General features: G+C 50.0%; 1 protein-coding gene across 2 annotated transcripts in view; it reads right to left on the bottom strand.

Annotated features, from left to right (window-relative positions):
* The window catches only part of SSB (small RNA binding exonuclease protection factor La), a 78,514-nt gene that overhangs the window by 34,176 nt on the left and 24,527 nt on the right, over positions 1 to 19,811 (bottom strand). The window lies entirely within an intron of this gene.

The raw sequence follows: 19,811 nt of genomic DNA, 5'->3' as shown, positions 1-19,811 counted from the left end.
GAAGAGAGCTCTTACTGAATGAGTTGCATCATTTGGACTGTGAGTCAATGCAATAACCGGAGATCCATGTGGCTGCTTTCCCCAGTTTTGTGAGATATGTAGCATGACTATGGGAGAGGGTGACTTGGCTTTTAAGACAAAGTTTACATATACAATTATGCCTTGCTTGTAGCAAGGGCTTTGCTGGCTGCAAAGTATCTTAACAGCAGACATCTAAAATTAATTGTTTAATATAAGCAAAACACCTTTTTCAAGCAGGCCAATATTCTGCTGGACGCCTACGAGTCAGATTGAAACTTGAAATTTAATGGACTGGTGTAGGAAAGTACCATCTTGCCTGGCATGTTACCCCCATTTTTCACTGTATATATGTTGTTTTAGTTGTATGTGTCACTGGGACCCTGGTAACCCAGGGCCCCAGTGCTCATAAGTGTGCCTGAATGTGTTACCTGTGTAGTGACTAACTGTCTCACTGAGGCTCTGCTAATCAGAACCTCAGTGGTTATGCTCTCTCATTTCTTTCCAAATTGTCACTGACAGGCTAGTGACCATTTTTACCAATTTACATTGGCTTACTGGAACACCCTTATAATTCCCTAGTATATGGTACTGAGGTACCCAGGGTATTGGGGTTCCAGGAGATCCCTATGGGCTGCAGCATTTCTTTTGCCACCCATAGGGAGCTCTGACAATTCTTACACAGGCCTGCCACTGCAGCCTGAGTGAAATAACGTCCACGTTATTTCACAGCCATTTTACACTGCACTTAAGTAACTTATAAGTCACCTATATGTCTAACCTTTACCTGGTAAAGGTTAGGTGCAAAGTTACTTAGGGTGAGGGCACCCTGGCACTAGCCAAGGTGCCCCCACATTGTTCAGAGCCAATTCACTGAACTTTGTGAGTGCGGGGACACCATTACACGCGTGCACTACATATAGGTCACTACCTATATGTAGCTTCACCATGGTAACTCCGAATATGGCCATGTAACATGTCTATGATCATGGAATTGCCCCCTCTATGCCATCCTGGCATTATTGGTACAATTCCATGATCCCAGTGGTCTGTAGCACAGACCCTGGTACTGCCAGACTGCCCTTCCTGGGGTTTCTCTGCAGCTGCTGCTGCTGCCAACCCCTCAGACAGGCAGCTGCCCTCCTGGGGTCCAGCCAGGCCTGGCCCAGGATGGCAGAACAAAGAACTTCCTCTGAGAGAGGGTGTGACACCCTCTCCCTTTAGAAAATGGTGTGAAGGCAGGGGAGGAGTAGCCTCCCCCAGCCTCTGGAAATGCTTTGTTGGGCACAGAGGTGCCCAATTCTGCATAAGCCAGTCTACACCGGTTCAGGGACCCCTTAGCCCCTGCTCTGGCGCGAAACTGGACAAAGGAAAGGGGAGTGACCACTCCCCTGACCTGCACCTCCCCTGGGAGGTGTCCAGAGCTCCTCCAGTGTGCTCCAGACCTCTGCCATCTTGGAAACAGAGGTGCTACTGGCACACTGGACTGCTCTGAGTGGCCAGTGCCACCAGGTGACGTCAGAGACTCCTGCTGATAGGCTCCTTCAGGTGTTAGTAGCCTTTCCTCTCTCCTAGGTAGCCAAACCCTCTTTTCTGGCTATTTAGGGTCTCTGGGGAAACTGTAGATAACGAATGCATGAGCTCAGCCGAGTTCCTCTGCATCTCCCTCTTCACCTTCTGATAAGGAATCGACCGCTGACCGCGCTGGAAGCCTGCAAACCTGCAACATAGTAGCAAAGACGACTACTGCAACTCTGTAACGCTGATCCTGCCGCCTTCTCGACTGTTTTCCTGCTTGTGCATGCTGTGGGGGTAGTCTGCCTCCTCTCTGCACCAGAAGCTCCGAAGAAATCTCCCGTGGGTCGACGGAATCTTCCCCCTGCAACCGCAGGCACCAAAAAGCTGCATCTCCGGTCCCTTGGGTCTCCTCTCAGCACGACGAGCGAGGTCCCTCGAATCCAGCGACACCGTCCAAGTGACTCCCACAGTCCAGTGACTCTTCAGCCCGAGTTTGGTGGAGGTAAGTCCTTGCCTCACCTCGCTGGGCTGCATTGCTGGGAACCGCGACTTTGCAAGCTTCTCCGGCCCCTGTGCACTTCCGGCGGAAATCCTGTGTGCACAGCCAAGCCTGGGTCCACGGCACTCTAACCTGCATTGCACGACTTTCTAAGTTGGTCTCCGGCGACGTGGGACTCCTTTGTGCAACTTCGGCGAGCACCGTTTCACGCATCCTCGTAGTGCCTGTTTCTGGCACTTCTCCGGGTGCTACCTGCTTCAGTGAGGGCTCCTTGTCTTGCTCGACGTCCCCTCTCTCTGCAGGTCCAATTTGCGACCTCCTGGTCCCTCCTGGGCCCCAGCAGCGTCCAAAAACGCCAAACGCACGATTTGCGTGTAGCAAGGCTTGTTGGCGTCCATCCGGCGGGAAAACACTTCTGCACGACTCTCCAAGGCGTGGGGGATCCATCCTCCAAAGGGGAAGTCTCTAGCCCTTGTCGTTCCTGCAGTATTCACAGTTCTTCAGCCTAGTAAGAGCTTCTTTGCACCAACCGCTGGCATTTCTTGGGCATCTGCCCATCTCCGAGCTGCTTGTGACTTTTGGACTTGGTCCCCTTGTTCCACAGGTACCCTCAGACAGGAATCCATCGTTGTTGCATTGCTGATTTGTGTTTTCCTTGCATTCTCCCTCTAACACGACTATTTTGTCCTTAGGGGAACTTTAGTGCACTTTGCACTCACTTTTCAGGGTCTTGGGGAGGGTTATTTTTCTAACTCTCACTATTTTCTAATAGTCCCAGCGACCCTCTACAAGGTCACATAGGTTTGGGGTCCATTCGTGGTTCGCATTCCACTTCTGGAGTATATGGTTTGTGTTGCCCCTATCCCTATGTTTCCCCATTGCATCCTATTGTAACTATACATTGTTTGCACTGTTTTCTAAGACTATACTGCATATTTTTGCTATTGTGTATATATATCTTGTGTATATTTCCTATCCTCTCACTGAGGGTACACTCTAAGATACTTTGGCATATTGTCATAAAAATAAAGTACCTTTATTTTTAGTATAACTGTGTATTGTGTTTTCTTATGATATTGTGCATATGACACTAAGTGGTACTGTAGTAGCTTCACACGTCTCCTAGTTCAGCCTAAGCTGCTCTGCTAAGCTACCATTATCTATCAGCCTAAGCTGCTAGACACCCTATACACTAATAAGGGATAACTGGGCCTGGTGCAAGGTGCAAGTACCCCTTGGTACTCACTACAAGCCAGTCCAGCCTCCTACAACTGGTAAGTATTAAATCTTCAAAACCAGCTGTAATACAACAGAAGTACTAAAAGTTATGAGACAAAAAATTCCACATATTTACCCAGCCGTGAAACAGGGCAAAAGTAGGAACTCATGGAGCATAAGCTTCAAATACTGATTTTTAATCATATCACCTTTCGGGCACACCATGTTGCAAGATCTATGTGGAACACAGGCTAAACTGAATGGCTTATGGTCAGAATGGCAAAAAGAAGCCAGTCAGTCATATTTTATACATTTAAGATTGTCTGCCTGAGTAATCTTTTGTCAAACCCTGCCTGCCAGATAGATGCATGAGTGACTTTGCCCTACCAGAAACAAATTTTCTAAGATCAATGCCATTGTTCAATTTAAGCTGTACCATTCATTCACTTTATGCTCTTTTCCCATTAACAGCTCGATGTGCACCACCTAAATTACAGGGGCACAGGTCAACCTGGTACAAAAGCTCAGATTCTCTTTAAACCTAGTCCACGCAGAACAAACAAAGGGGTGTAAAGCCCAGACCACAACATAAAAACTACACCAGAATTCCCACAGCATGGCAGCCCCCAAAGAAAACCCCATCTACCACCTAGTATACCAACCCTTCATTTCTTAAAGTCAATCATAAATGTAGAGCATAAGACTACTGAATGGCTGTTCCATGCAGAGTAAAAAACAGGCGAGACAATAGTTAAGACAATACTTTAAGCTATTTAGAAATAGCTGGATACCACTCAATCCAGAGCTCTTCAGAAAGAGTTCCAAAGAACAGCAATATGAATAAAAGAACAAGTTATGTGGCTTGATTTACAATAGTGTGGGATTATCAGGAGCACTGCTGGAGACAGAACCAGATCCCAAGTGAAGGGCTGTGTGCAGTATATAAGGTCTTGAACCTCACTCCTTGCTTGGCCAGAAGCCAGCTGGGTCATATTAGAGACTAGATATGCATTAGCTTACGGGAGCCAGAAAACAACCAGGACATATGTAGGCACATCTGACCTGTGACTACAGCATTTAGCTGAACTGTGGTTGAAAGTAGATGGCCACCAGTACCATCCTCTCTCGTCTGCCATCAACTGATGAGAATGTGTGGAGCTTACCCAACGATGGATAGACAAAAACACTGATCCAGCCTGATGCAGTTCCAAATTCTAGATGTGGACGCACAATCTCCCTGTGGGATAGGAACGACTAACATGTAGTCATTGTTCCAAGACTTCTTGTTGACTACTGGAGGCACTGCCCTGGAGAATGAAGGAATTCCCAAGTACCAGGGATGGCATCCCAAACAATATGCTTTCCAGTCAGATGATGGGACATCGCTGACAACCCACTACTGGAAAAACCTAAACAAGGCCGTGGATGAGGAGTCGACCTGCTGGCTTGAGGGGGACAATGGAGGTTCCCGCCCCCCCCCCCTGTATTTAGGGGCTCCCCAGAACCTAGGAACTCAGATTCCTGCAACCTAAGAAGAAGAGGACTGCTAAGCTGAAAAACCCTGCAGAGAAGACGGAGACACCAACTGCTTTGGCCCCAGCTCTACCGGTCTGTCTCCCCACTTCTAAAGACACTGCTCCAGCGACGCTCTCCCCAGGGACCAGCAACCTCTGAAGCCTCAGAGGACTGCCCTGAATCTAGAAGGACCAAGAACTCCCGAGGACAGCGGCTCTGTTCACCAAAGACTGCAACTTTGTAACAAAGAAGCAACTTTGAAAACTTGCGTTTCCTGCCAGAAGCGTGAGACTTGGCACTCTGCACCCGACGCCCTCGGCTCGACTTGTGGAGAACAACCACTTCAGGGAGGACTCCCGGCGACTACGAGACCGCGAGTAGCCAGTTGACCCCCCCCCTGAGCCCCAACAGCGACACCTGCAGAGGGAATCCCGAGGCTCCCCCTGACTGCGACTGCCTGCTTCTAAGAACCCGACGCCTGGTAAGGACACTGCACCCGCAGCCCCCAGGACCTGAAGGATCCGACCTCCAGTGCAGGAGCGACCCCCAGGTGGCCCTCTCCCTTGCCCAGGTGGTGGCTACCCAGAGGAGCCCCCCCCCCACCCTTTTGCCTGCATCGCTGAAGAGACCCCTTGGTCTCCTATTGCTTTCTATTACAAACCCGACGCTTGTTTGCACACTGCACCTGGCCGCTGAGGGTGTACTTTGTGTGGACTTGTGTCCCCCCCTGGTCTGCCCTCCGAAGACGCAGGTACTTACCTGCTGGCAGACTGGAACCGGGGCACCCCCCCTCTCCATTGAAGCCTATGCGTTTTGGGCACCACTTTGACCTCTGCACCTGACCGGCCCAGAGCTGCTGGTGTAGTAACTTTGGGGTTGCCCTGAACCCCCAACGGTGGGTTACCTTGGAACCAAACTTGAATCCCGTAGATGGTTTACTTACCTGCAAAAACTAACAAACTCTTACCTCCCCGAGGAACTGTTGAAAATTGCACTGTCTAGTTTTAAAATAGCTATAGGTCATTTATGTGAAAACTGTATATGCTATTTTGCTAATTCATAGTTCATAAAGTACCTACTTGAAATACCTTTCATTTGAAGTTTTACTTTTAAATCTTGAACCCGTGGTTCTTAAAATAAACTAAGAAAAGTTATTTTTCTATACAAAAACCTATTGGCCTTGAATTGTCTGAGTGTGTGTTCCTCATTTATTGCCTGTGTGAACAACAAATGCTTAACACTACTCCTTTGATAAGCCTACTGCTCGACCACACTACCACAAAATAGAGCATTAGAATTCTCTCTTTTTGCCACTATCTTACCTCTAAGGGGAACCCTTGGACTCTGTGCATACTATTCCTTACTTTGAAATAGTGCATACAGAGCCAACTTCCTACAGTTTTATATATAGAAAAATATATTTTCTTAATTTATTTTTAGACCCAGAAGTTCAAGATTTGAAGTAAATACATAAAATGCAAGGTACTCCACACAGGTAAGTTAGGAACTTTAAATTCGAGCAACATACAGTTTGTTAAAATGATAATAAGCTATTTTAAAATTAGACAGTGCAAAAATCAACAGTTCCTGGGGGAGGGAAGTATTGGTTAGATTGTGAGGTAAGACACTTACAAGTCTCAGTTCCTGAACATAGGCAGCCCACCGTTGGGGGTTCAAGGCACAACACAAGTAGGCACACAAAACACCCTCCGCGGCACAGGGGTGGCCAGGTGGAGTGTGCAAAGCAAGCGTTGGGTTTTGTATAGGAAACAATGGAGTGACCCGGGGGTCACTCTAGCAGTGCAGGCAGGCACTGGGGCTTCTCGGGCCAGCCGCCACCTGGGCTAGGCAGAGGGTTGCCTGGGGGTAACTCCTGCACCGAGGTGCTGTTCCTTCAGGTCGTGGGGGCTGTGGGTGCAGTGCTTGGTCCAGGCGTCAGGTCCCTTGTTACAGGCAGTCGCGGACAGGGGGAGCCTCTGGATTCTCTGCAGGCGTTGCTGTGGGAGTCCAAGGGGGTAGTCTCAGGCTACTCACGGGGGTCGCAGTCACCGAGGAGTCCTCCCTGTGGTGTTGGTGCTCTGGATCTCGAGCCAGGGGCGTCGGGTGCAGAGTGTGAAGTCTCACGCTTCCAGCTGGAAGAGTGAGCTCTTTGAAGTTGTAGAAAAGTTGCAAGTTTGTTGCTGGTTGTTAAGCAGAGCTGCTGCTCACACGAGTTTCTTGGTCCCGGGATTCAGAGCAGTGCTCTGAGGCTTCAGAGGTCGCTGGTCCGTTGGATGCGTCGCTGGTTGCAGGTTTTCAAGTCAGGAGACAGGACAATAGGGCTGGGGCCAAAGCAGTGGTCTTCCATCATCTCTGCAGGCTTGGAGGTCAGCAGTCCTCCTTGTTTCAAGTTGCAGGAATCCGATTTCCTGGGCTCTGGGGTGCCCCTAAATACTAGATTTTCAGGGGAGTGTTTGGGGGGGGGGGGGAGGGGGGGGGGGGGGGAAGAAATCCTCCAAAACTAAGATGGAGGATTTCTAAAGGCAAGGCTTCACCTCAACTCAAGGCACCTGTAAGGAAATGCCTCCTTGGCATGGTTACCCCCTGACTTTTTGCCTTTGCTGATGCTATGCTTACAATTGAAAGTGTGCTGAGGCCTGCTAACCAGGCCCCAGCACCAGTGTTCTTTCCCTAACCTGTACTTTTGATTCCACAATTGGCACACCCTGGCATCCAGATAAGTCCCTTGTAACTGGTACCTCTGGTACCAAGGGCCCTGATGCCAGGGAAGGTCTCTAAGGGCTGCAGCATGTATTATGCCACCCTGGAGACCCCTCACTCAGCACAGACACACTGCTTACCAGCTTGTGTGTGCTAGTGAGAACAAAATGAGTAAGTCGACATGGCACTCCCCTCAGGGTGCCATGCCAGCCTCTCACTGCCTATGCAGTATAGGTAAGACACCCCTCTAGCAGGCCTTACAGCCCTAAGGCAGGGTGCACTATACCATAGGTGAGGGTACCAGTGCATGAGCACTGTGCCCCTACAGTGTCTAAGCAAAACCTTAGACATTGTAAGTGCAGGGTAGCCATAAGAGTATATGGTCTGGGAGTCTGTCAAACACGAACTCCACAGCACCATAATGGCTACACTGAAAACTGGGAAGTTTGGTATCAAACTTCTCAGCACAATAAATGCACACTGATGCCAGTGTACATTTTATTGTAAAATACACCACAGAGGGCACCTTAAAGGTGCCCCCTGAAACCTAACCGACTATCTGTGTAGGCTGACTGGTTCCAGCAGCCTGCCACACTAGAGACATGTTGCTGGCCCCATGGGGAGAGTGCCTTTGTCACTCTGAGGCCAGTAACAAAGCCTTCACTGGGTGGAGATGATAACACCTCCCCCAGGCAGGAGCTGTAACACCTGGCGGTGAGCCTCAAAGGCTCACCCCTTTGTCACAGCACAGCAGGGCACTCCAGCTTAGTGGAGTTGCCCGCCCCCTCCGGCCACGGCCCCACACTTTTGGCGGCAAGGCTGGAGGAAACAAAGAAAGCAACAAGGAGGAGTCACTGGCCAGTCAGGACAGCCCCTAAGGTGTCCTGAGCTGAGGTGACTAACTTTTAGAAATCCTCCATCTTGCAGATGGAGGATTCCCCCAATAGGATTAGGGATGTGACCCCCTCCCCTTGGGAGGAGGCACAAAGAGGGTGTACCCACCCTCAGGGCTAGTAGCCATTGGCTACTAACCCCCCAGACCTAAACACACCCTTAAATTTAGTATTTAAGGGCTCTCCCTGAACCTAGAAACTAGATTCCTGCAACTACAAGAAGAAGGACTGCCGAGCTGACAAACCCCTGCAGAGGAAGAACAGAAGACACCAACTGCCTTGGCCTCAGACTGACCGGCCTGTCTCCTGCCTTCCAAAGAAACCTGCTCCAGCGACGCTTTCCAAGGGACCAGCGACCTCTGAATCCTCTGAGGACTGCCCTGCTTCAAGAAAAAGACAAGAAACTCCCGAGGACAGCGGTACTGCTCCAAAAGAACTGCAACTTTGTTACAAGGAGCAGATTTAAAGACCCCCGCAACTCCCCGCAAGAAGCGTGAGACTTGCAACACTGCACCCGGCGACCCCGACTCGACTGGTGGAGAACAACCAACTCAGGGAGGACCCTCCGGCGACTCTACGACTGAGTAACCAAAGTTGTCCCTCCTGAGCCCCCACAGCGACGCCTGCAGAGGGAATCCCCAGGCTCCCCCTGACCGCGACTGTCTGAACTCCATTCCCCGACGGCTGGAAAAGACCCTGCACCCGCAGCCCCCAGCCCCTAAAGAAACGGAACTTCTGTGCAGGAGTGACCCCCAGGAGGCCCTCTCCCTTGCCCAGGTGGTGGCTACCCCGAGGAGCCCCCCCCCTTGCCTGCATCGCTGAAGAGACCCCTTGGTCTCCCATTGAAACCTGAAGGAAACCAGACGCGTGTTTGCACACTGCACCCGGCCGCCCCCGCGCTGCTGAGGGTGTACTTTCTGTGCTACTTTGTGTCCCCCCCCCCCCGGTGCCCTACAAAACCCCCCTGGTCTGCCCTCCGAAGACGCAGGTACTTACCTGCTGACAGACTGGAACCGGGGCACCCCCTTCTCTACATTATAGCCTATGTGTTTTGGGCACCTCTTTGACCTTTGCACCTGACCGGCCCTAAACTGCTGGTGTGATAACTTTGGGGTTGCTCTGAACCCCCAACGGTGGGCTACCTTGGACCAAAAACTCAAACCTGTAAGTGACTTACTTACCTGTGAAAACTAACAATAACTTACCTCCCCCAGGAACTGTGAAAATTGCACTGTGTCCACTTTTAAAACAGCTTATTGTGTTTTATGCAAAAAGTATACATGCTAAAGTTCCTAGAGTACTTACCTGCAATACCTTTCAAAAGAGCTATTACATGTAAAATTTGGACCTGTGGTTCTTAAAATAAACTAAGAAAAGATATTTTTCTTTAACAAAACCTATTGGCTGGATTTGTCTCTGAGTGTGTGTACCTCATTTATTGTCTATGTGTATGTACAACACATGCTTAACACTACTCCTTGGATAAGCCTACTGCTCGACCACACTACCACAAAATAGAGCATTAGTATTATCTCTTTTACCACTATTTTACCTCTAAGGGGAACCCTTGGACTCTGTGCATGCTATTCCTTACTTTGAAATAGCACATACAGAGCCAACTTCCTACAGCACCTTAGGGGCTGTCCTGACTGGTGGGTGACTCCTTGTTTTTCCTAATTTTCTCCTCCAGCCTTGATGCCAAAAGTGGGGGCAGTGGCCAGAGGGGCAGGCATCTCCACTAGCTGGGATGCCCTGTGGCGTTGTAACAAAAATGGGTGAGCCTTTGAGGCTCCCCGCCAGGTGTTCTTGTTCCTGCAGGGGGAGGTGAGAAGCACCTCCATCCAGTGCAAGCTTTGTTCCTGGCCACAGAGTGACAAAGGCACTCTCCCCATGTGGCCAGCAACTAGTCTGGTTGTGGCAGGCTGGCAGAAACTGGTCAGCCCCACACTAGAAGTCAGATTGGTATTCAGGGGGTGTAAGGAAATGCCTCCTTGGCATGGTTGCCCCCTGACTTTTTGCCTTTGCTGATGCTATGTTTACAATTGAAAGTGTGCTGAGGCCTGCTAACCAGGCCCCAGCACCAGTGTTCTTTCCCTAACCTGTACTTTTGTATCCACAATTGGCAGACCCTGGCATCCAGATAAGTCCCTTGTAACTGGTACTTCTAGTACCAAGGGCCCTGATGCCAAGGAAGGTCTCTAAGGGCTGCAGCATGTCTTATGCCACCCTGGAGACCTCTCACTCAGCACAGACACCCTGCTTGCCAGCTTGTGTGTGCTAGTGAGGACAAAACGAGTAAGTCGACATGGCACTCCCCTCAGGGTGCCATGCCAGCCTCTCACTGCCTATGCAGTATAGGTAAGACACCCCTCTAGCAGGCCTTACAGCCCTAAGGCAGGGTGCACTATACCATGGGTGAGGGTACCAGTGCATGAGCATGGTACCCCTACAGTGTCTAAACAAAACCTTAGACATTGTAAGTGCAGGGTAGCCATAAGAGTATATGGTCTGGGAGTCTGTCAAACACGAACTCCACAGCACCATAATGGCTACACTGAAAACTGGGAAGTTTGGTATCAAACTTCTCAGCACAATAAATGCACACTGATGCCAGTGTACATTTTATTGAAAAATACACCACAGAGGGCACCTTAGAGGTGCCCCCTGAAACTTAACCGACTATCTGTGTAGGCTGACTAGTTTTAGCAGCCTGCCACAAACCGAGACATGTTGCTGGCCCCATGGGGAGAGTGCCTTTGTCACTCTGAGGCCAGTAACAAAGCCTGCACTGGGTGGAGATGCTAACACCTCTCCCAGGCAGGAATTGTCACACCTGGCGGTGAGCCTCAAAGGCTCACCTCCTTTGTGCCAACCCAGCAGGACACTCCAGCTAGTGGAGTTGCCCGCCCCCTCCGGCCAGGCCCCACTTTTGGCGGCAAGGCCGGAGAAAATAATGAGAAAAACAAGGAGGAGTCACTGGCCAGTCAGGACAGCCCCTAAGGTGTCCTGAGCTGAAGTGACTCTAACTTTTAGGAATCCTCCATCTTGCAGATGGAGGATTCCCCCAATAGGGTTAGGATTGTGACCCCCTCCCCTTGGGAGGAGGCACAAAGAGGGTGTACCCACCCTCAGGGCTAGTAGCCATTGGCTACTAAACCCCCCAGACCTAAACACGCCCTTAAATTTAGTATTTAAGGGCTACCCTGAACCCTAGAAAATTAGATTCCTGCAACTACAAGAAGAAGGACTGCCTAGCTGAAAACCCCTGCAGCGGAAGACCAGAAGACGACGACTGCCTTGGCTCCAGAAACTCACCGGCCTGTCTCCTGCCTTCCAAAGATCCTGCTCCAGCGACGCCTTCCAAAGGGACCAGCGACCTCGACATCCTCTGAGGACTGCCCCTGCTTCGAAAAGACAAGAAACTCCCGAGGACAGCGGACCTGCTCCAAGAAAAGCTGCAACTTTGTTTCCAGCAGCTTTAAAGAACCCTGCAAGCTCCCCGCAAGAAGCGTGAGACTTGCAACACTGCACCCGGCGACCCCGACTCGGCTGGTGGCGATCCAACACCTCAGGAGGGACCCCAGGACTACTCTAAGACTGAGTACCAAAACCTGTCCCCCCTGAGCTCCCACAGCGCCGCCTGCAGAGGGAATCCCGAGGCTTCCCCTGACCGCGACTCTTTGAACCTAAAGTCCCGACGCCTGGGAGAGACCCTGCACCCGCAGCCCCCAGGACCTGAAGGACCGGACTTTCACTGGAGAAGTGACCCCCAGGAGTCCCTCTCCCTTGCCCAAGTGGAGGTTTCCCCGAGGAACCCCCCCCTTGCCTGCCTGCAGCGCTGAAGAGATCCCGAGATCTCTCATAGACTAACATTGCGAACCCGACGCCTGTTTCGACACTGCACCCGGCCGCCCCCGCGCTGCTGAGGGTGAAATTTCTGTGTGGACTTGTGTCCCCCCCGGTGCCCTACAAAACCCCCCTGGTCTGCCCTCCGAAGACGCGGGTACTTACCTGCAAGCAGACCGGAACCGGGGCACCCCCTTCTCTCCATTCTAGCCTATGTGTTTTGGGCACCACTTTGAACTCTGCACCTGACCGGCCCTGAGCTGCTGGTGTGGTGACTTTGGGGTTGCTCTGAACCCCCAACGGTGGGCTACCTTGGACCAAGAACTAAGCCCTGTAAGTGTCTTACTTACCTGGTTAACCTAACAAATACTTACCTCCCCTAGGAACTGTGGAAATTGCACTGTGTCTACTTTTAAAACAGCTATTTGTGAATAACTTGAGAAGTATACATGCAATTTTGATGATTTGAAGTTCCTAAAGTACTTACCTGCAATACCTTTCGAATGAGATATTACATGTAGAATTTGAACCTGTGGTTCTTAAAATAAACTAAGAAAAGATATTTTTCTATAACAAAACCTATTGGCTGGATTTGTCTCTGAGTGTGTGTACCTCATTTATTGTCTATGTGTATGTACAACAAATGCTTAACACTACTCCTTGGATAAGCCTACTGCTCGACCACACTACCACAAAATAGAGCATTAGTATTATCTATTTTTACCACTATTTTACCTCTAAGGGGAACCCTTGGACTCTGTGCATGCTATTCCTTACTTTGAAATAGCACATACAGAGCCAACTTCCTACATTGGTGGCAGCGGTGGGATACAAGACTTTGCATTTGCTGGACTACTCAGCCAATACCTGATCACACGACAAATTCCAAAATTGTCATTAGAAATTCATTTTTGCAATTTGAAATTTTTCTAAATTCTTAAAAATCCTGCTAGGGCCTTGTGTGTTAAGTCCCTGTTTAGCATTGTCTTTTAGAGTTTAAAAGTTTGTTAAAAGTTTGAAATTAGATTCTAGAAACAGTTTTAGATTCTTTAAAAAGTATTCCAACTTTTAGAAGCAAAATGTCTAGCACAGATGTGACTGTGGTGGAACTCGACACCACACCTTACCTCCATCTTAAGATGAGGGAGCTAAGGTCACTCTGTAAAATAAAGAAAATAACAATGGGCCCCAAACCTACCAAAATACAGCTCCAGGAGCTTTTGGCAGAGTTTGAAAAGGCCAACCCCTCTGAGGGTGGCAACTCAGAGGAAGAGGATAGTGACTTGGAGGACAATTCCCCCCTACCAGTCCTATCTAGGGAGAACAGGGTCCCTCAAACCCTGACTCCAAAAATAATAGTCAGAGATGCTGGTTCCCTCACAGGAGAGACCAACACCTCTGAAATCACTGAGGATAGCCCCAGTGAAGAGGACATCCAGTTAGCCAGGATGGCCAAAAGATTGGCTTTGGAAAGACAGATCCTAGCCATAGAGAGGGAAAGACAAGAGATGGGCCTAGGACCCATCAATGGTGGCAGCAACATAAATAGGGTCAGAGATTCTCCTGACATGTTGAAAATCCCTAAAGGGATTGTAACTAAATATGAAGATGGTGATGACATCACCAAGTGGTTCACAGCTTTTGAGAGGGCTTGTGTAACCAGAAAAGTGAACAGATCTCACTGGGGTGCTCTCCTTTGGGAAATGTTCACTGGAAAGTGTAGGGATAGACTCCTCACACTCTCTGGAAAAGATGCAGAATCTTATGACCTCATGAAGGGTACCCTGATTGAGGGCTTTGGATTCTCCACTGAGGAGTACAGGATTAGGTTCAGGGGGGCTCAAAAATCCTCGAGCCAGACCTGGGTTGACTTTGTTGACTACTCAGTGAAAACACTAGATGGTTGGATTCAAGGCAGTGGTGTAAGTAATTATGATGGGCTGTACAATTTATTTGTGAAAGAACACCTGTTAAGTAATTGTTTCAATGATAAACTGCATCAGCATCTGGTAGACCTAGGACCAATTTCTCCCCAAGAATTGGGAAAGAAGGCGGACCATTGGGTCAAGACAAGGGTGTCCAAGACTTCAACAGGGGGTGACCAAAAGAAAGGGGTCACAAAGACTCCCCAGGGGAAGGGTGATGAGACAACCAAAACTAAAAATAGTAAAGAGTCTTCTACAGGCCCCCAAAAACCTGCACAGGAGGGTGGGCCCAGAGCCTCTTCACAAAACAATGGGTACAAGGGTAAAAACTTTGATCCCAAAAAGGCCTGGTGTCATAGCTGTAAACAGCATGGACACCAAACTGGAGACAAGGCCTGTCCCAAGAAAGGTTCCACTCCAAACTCCCATCCAGGTAACACTGGTATGGCTAGTCTCCAAGTGGGATCAACAGTGTGCCCAGAGCAAATCAGGGTCCACACTGAAGCTACTCTAGTTTCTGAGGGTGGGGTGGATTTAGCCACACTAGCTGTCTGGCCGCCTAACATGCAAAAATACAGACAGCAACTCTTAATTAATGGGACTAGAATAGAGGGCCTGAGGGATACAGGTGCCAGTGTCACCATGGTGACAGAGAAACTGGTTTCCCCTGGCCAATACCTGACTGGAAAAACTTACACAGTCACCAACGCTGACAATCAGAGAAAAGTACATCCCATGGCAATGGTTACTTTAGAATGGGGAGGGGTCAATGGCCTGAAACAGGTGGTGGTCTCCTCAAATAGCCCAGTGGACTGTCTGCTTGGAAATGACCTGGAGTCCTCAGCATGGGCTGAGGTAGAACTAAAAACCCATGCAGCAATGCTGGGTATCCCTGAACTGGTGTGTGTGAAAACCAGAGCACAATGCAAGGCACAGGGTGAACAAGTAGAGCTGGAGTCTGGAAGAATGGCCCAGCCTACCAAGAGGAAAGGAAAGTCAGTTGGGAAACCAACTGCAACACAGCAAAAGAAAGGGAACCTCTCTTCTCAGGAAGAAGTTCTGCCCTCTGAGGGAACTGAGCCTTTGGAGCTTGAACCTTATCAGGTTGAGCTCTTAGGCCCAGGGGGACCCTCAAGGGAGGAGCTGTGTAAGGGACAAGAAACCTGTCCCTCTCTTGAAGGCCTTAGGCAGCAAGCTGCTGAAGAGTCCAAAGGCAAGAAAAATGGAACCCATAGGGTCTATTGGGAAGATGGACTCCTGTACACTGAGGCCAGAGACCCCAAACCTGGTGCCACTAGGAGAGTGGTAGTGCCTCAGCTGTTCAGAGAGTTCATCCTAACATTGGCCCATGACATTCCCCTTGCTGGACATTTGGGACAAACCAAGACGTGGGAGAGGTTAGTCAACCACTTCTACTGGCCCAATATGTCCAACATGGTTAAGGAGTTTTGCCTCTCCTGCCCCACCTGTCAAGCCAGTGGTAAGACAGGTGGGCATCCAAAGGCCCCCCTCATTCCACTTCCAGTGGTGGGGGTGCCCTTTGAAAGAGTGGGTGTGGACATAGTTGGTCCACTAGAACCTCCCACAGCCTCAGGAAATATGTATATCCTGGTAGTAGTGGATCATGCTACCAGGTATCCTGAAGCTATTCCCCTTAGGTCGACTACTGCCCCTGCAGTAGCCAAGGCCCTCATTGGTATCTTTACCAGAGTGGGTTTCCCTAAGGAGGTGGTGTCTGACAGAGGTACCAACTTCATGTCAGCATACCTAAAGCACATGTGGAATGAGTGTGGGGTGACTTATAAATTCACTACACCATACCATCCACAAACTAATGGCTTAGTTGAGAGATTCAACAAGACATTAAAGGGCATGATCATGGGGCTCCCAGAAAAACTCAAAAGGAGATGGGATGTCCTCTTGCCATGCCTGCTTTTCGCTTACAGAGAGGTGCCACAGAAGGGAGTAGGATTCTCACCCTTTGAACTTCTGTTTGGTCATCCTGTAAGGGGACCACTTGCCCTTGTTAAAGAAGGCTGGGAGAGACCTCTCCATGAGCCTAAACAGGACATAGTGGACTATGTACTTGGCCTTCGCTCTAGAATGGCAGAGTACATGGAAAAGGCAACCAAAAACCTTGAGGCCAGCCAACAGCTCCAGAAGTTTTGGTATGACCAAAAGGCTGCACTGGTTGAGTTCCAACCAGGGCAGAAAGTCTGGGTTCTGGAGCCTGTGGCTCCCAGGGCACTCCAGGACAAATGGAGTGGCCCTTACCCAGTACTAGAGAGGAAGAGTCAGGTCACCTACTTGGTGGACCTGGGCACAAGCAGGAGCCCCAAGAGGGTGATCCATGTAAACCGCCTTAAGCTCTTCCACGACAGGGCTGATGTCAATCTGTTGATGGTAACAGATGAGGATCAGGAGGCAGAGAGTGAACCTCTCCCTGATCTTCTGTCATCAGACCCAAAAGATGGTACAGTAGATGGAGTGATCTACTCAGACACCCTCTCTGGCCAACAGCAAGCTGATTGTAGGAGAGTCCTACAACAGTTTCCTGAACTCTTCTCCTTAACCCCTGGTCAGACACACCTGTGTACCCATGATGTGGACACAGGAGACAGCATGCCTGTCAAGAACAAAATCTTTAGACAGTCTGACCATGTTAAGGAAAGCATCAAGGTGGAAGTCCACAAGATGCTGGAATTGGGAGTAATTGAGCGCTCTGACAGCCCCTGGGCTAGCCCAGTGGTCTTAGTCCCCAAACCTCACACCAAAGATGGAAAGAAAGAGATGAGGTTTTGTGTGGACTACAGAGGGCTCACTTCTGTCACCAAGACAGATGCCCATCCAATTCCAAGAGCTGATGAGCTCATTGATAAATTAGGTGCTGCCAAATTTCTAAGTACCTTTGACTTGACAGCAGGGTACTGGCAAATAAAAATGGCACCTGGAGCAAAAGAAAAGACAGCATTCTCCACACCTGATGGGCATTATCAGTTTACTGTTATGCCCTTTGGTTTAAAGAATGCCCCTGCCACCTTCCAAAGGTTGGTGAATCAAGTCCTTGCTGGCTTGGAGTCCTTTAGCACAGCTTATCTTGATGATATTGCTGTCTTTAGCTCCACCTGGCAGGATCACCTGGTCCACCTGAGGAAGGTTTTGAAGGCTCTGCAATCTGCAGGCCTCTCTATCAAGGCATCCAAATGCCAGATAGGGCAGGGAACTGTGGTTTACTTGGGACACCTTGTAGGTGGAGGCCAAGTTCAGCCACTCCAACCCAAGATCCAGACTATTCTGGACTGGGTAGCTCCAAAAACCCAGACTCAAGTCAGGGCATTCCTTGGCTTGACTGGGTATTACAGGAGGTTTGTGAAGGGATATGGATCCATTGTGACAGCCCTCACTGAACTCACCTCCAAGAAAATGCCCAAGAAAGTAAACTGGACTGTGGAATGCCAACAGGCCTTTGACACCCTGAAACAGGCAATGTGCTCAGCACCAGTTCTCAAAGCTCCAGATTATTCTAAGCAGTTCATTGTGCAGACTGATGCCTCTGAACATGGGATAGGGGCAGTTTTGTCCCAAACAAATGATGATGGCCTTGACCAGCCTGTTGCTTTCATTAGCAGGAGGTTACTCCCCAGGGAGCAGCGTTGGAGTGCCATTGAGAGGGAGGCCTTTGCTGTGGTTTGGTCCCTGAAGAAGCTGAGACCATACCTCTTTGGGACTCACTTCCTAGTTCAAACTGACCACAGACCTCTCAAATGGCTGATGCAAATGAAAGGTGAAAATCCTAAACTGTTGAGGTGGTCCATCTCCCTACAGGGAATGGACTTTATAGTGGAACACAGACCTGGGACTGCCCATGCCAATGCAGATGGCCTTTCCAGGTTCTTCCACTTAGAAAATGAAGACTCTCTTGGGAAAGGTTAGTCTCATCCTCTTTCGTTTGGGGGGGGGTTGTGTAAGGAAATGCCTCCTTGGCATGGTTGCCCCCTGACTTTTTGCCTTTGCTGATGCTATGTTTACAATTGAAAGTGTGCTGAGGCCTGCTAACCAGGCCCCAGCACCAGTGTTCTTTCCCTAACCTGTACTTTTGTATCCACAATTGGCAGACCCTGGCATCCAGATAAGTCCCTTGTAACTGGTACTTCTAGTACCAAGGGCCCTGATGCCAAGGAAGGTCTCTAAGGGCTGCAGCATGTCTTATGCCACCCTGGAGACCTCTCACTCAGCACAGACACCCTGCTTGCCAGCTTGTGTGTGCTAGTGAGGACAAAACGAGTAAGTCGACATGGCACTCCCCTCAGGGTGCCATGCCAGCCTCTCACTGCCTATGCAGTATAGGTAAGACACCCCTCTAGCAGGCCTTACAGCCCTAAGGCAGGGTGCACTATACCATGGGTGAGGGTACCAGTGCATGAGCATGGTACCCCTACAGTGTCTAAACAAAACCTTAGACATTGTAAGTGCAGGGTAGCCATAAGAGTATATGGTCTGGGAGTCTGTCAAACACGAACTCCACAGCACCATAATGGCTACACTGAAAACTGGGAAGTTTGGTATCAAACTTCTCAGCACAATAAATGCACACTGATGCCAGTGTACATTTTATTGAAAAATACACCACAGAGGGCACCTTAGAGGTGCCCCCTGAAACTTAACCGACTATCTGTGTAGGCTGACTAGTTTTAGCAGCCTGCCACAAACCGAGACATGTTGCTGGCCCCATGGGGAGAGTGCCTTTGTCACTCTGAGGCCAGTAACAAAGCCTGCACTGGGTGGAGATGCTAACACCTCTCCCAGGCAGGAATTGTCACACCTGGCGGTGAGCCTCAAAGGCTCACCTCCTTTGTGCCAACCCAGCAGGACACTCCAGCTAGTGGAGTTGCCCGCCCCCTCCGGCCAGGCCCCACTTTTGGCGGCAAGGCCGGAGAAAATAATGAGAAAAACAAGGAGGAGTCACTGGCCAGTCAGGACAGCCCCTAAGGTGTCCTGAGCTGAAGTGACTAACTTTTAGGAATCCTCCATCTTGCAGATGGAGGATTCCCCCAATAGGGTTAGGATTGTGACCCCCTCCCCTTGGGAGGAGGCACAAAGAGGGTGTACCCACCCTCAGGGCTAGTAGCCATTGGCTACTAAACCCCCCAGACCTAAACACGCCCTTAAATTTAGTATTTAAGGGCTACCCTGAACCCTAGAAAATTAGATTCCTGCAACTACAAGAAGAAGGACTGCCTAGCTGAAAACCCCTGCAGCGGAAGACCAGAAGACGACGACTGCCTTGGCTCCAGAAACTCACCGGCCTGTCTCCTGCCTTCCAAAGATCCTGCTCCAGCGACGCCTTCCAAAGGGACCAGCGACCTCGACATCCTCGGAGGACTGCCCCTGCTTCGAAAAGACAAGAAACTCCCGAGGACAGCGGACCTGCTCCAAGAAAAGCTGCAACTTTGTTTCCAGCAGCTTTAAAGAACCCTGCAAGCTCCCCGCAAGAAGCGTGAGACTTGCAACACTGCACCCGGCGACCCCGACTCGGCTGGTGGCGATCCAACACCTCAGGAGGGACCCCAGGACTACTCTAAGACTGTGAGTACCAAAACCTGTCCCCCCTGAGCTCCCACAGCGCCGCCTGCAGAGGGAATCCCGAGGCTTCCCCTGACCGCGACTCTTTGAACCTAA

The sequence above is a fragment of the Pleurodeles waltl genome, chromosome 3_1 (genome assembly GCF_031143425.1).
Source record: "Pleurodeles waltl isolate 20211129_DDA chromosome 3_1, aPleWal1.hap1.20221129, whole genome shotgun sequence".
Classification (NCBI taxonomy): domain Eukaryota; kingdom Metazoa; phylum Chordata; class Amphibia; order Caudata; family Salamandridae; genus Pleurodeles; species Pleurodeles waltl.
Note: the sequence above shows the minus strand (reverse complement) of the source record. Positions and strands in the feature narration are given on the sequence as shown.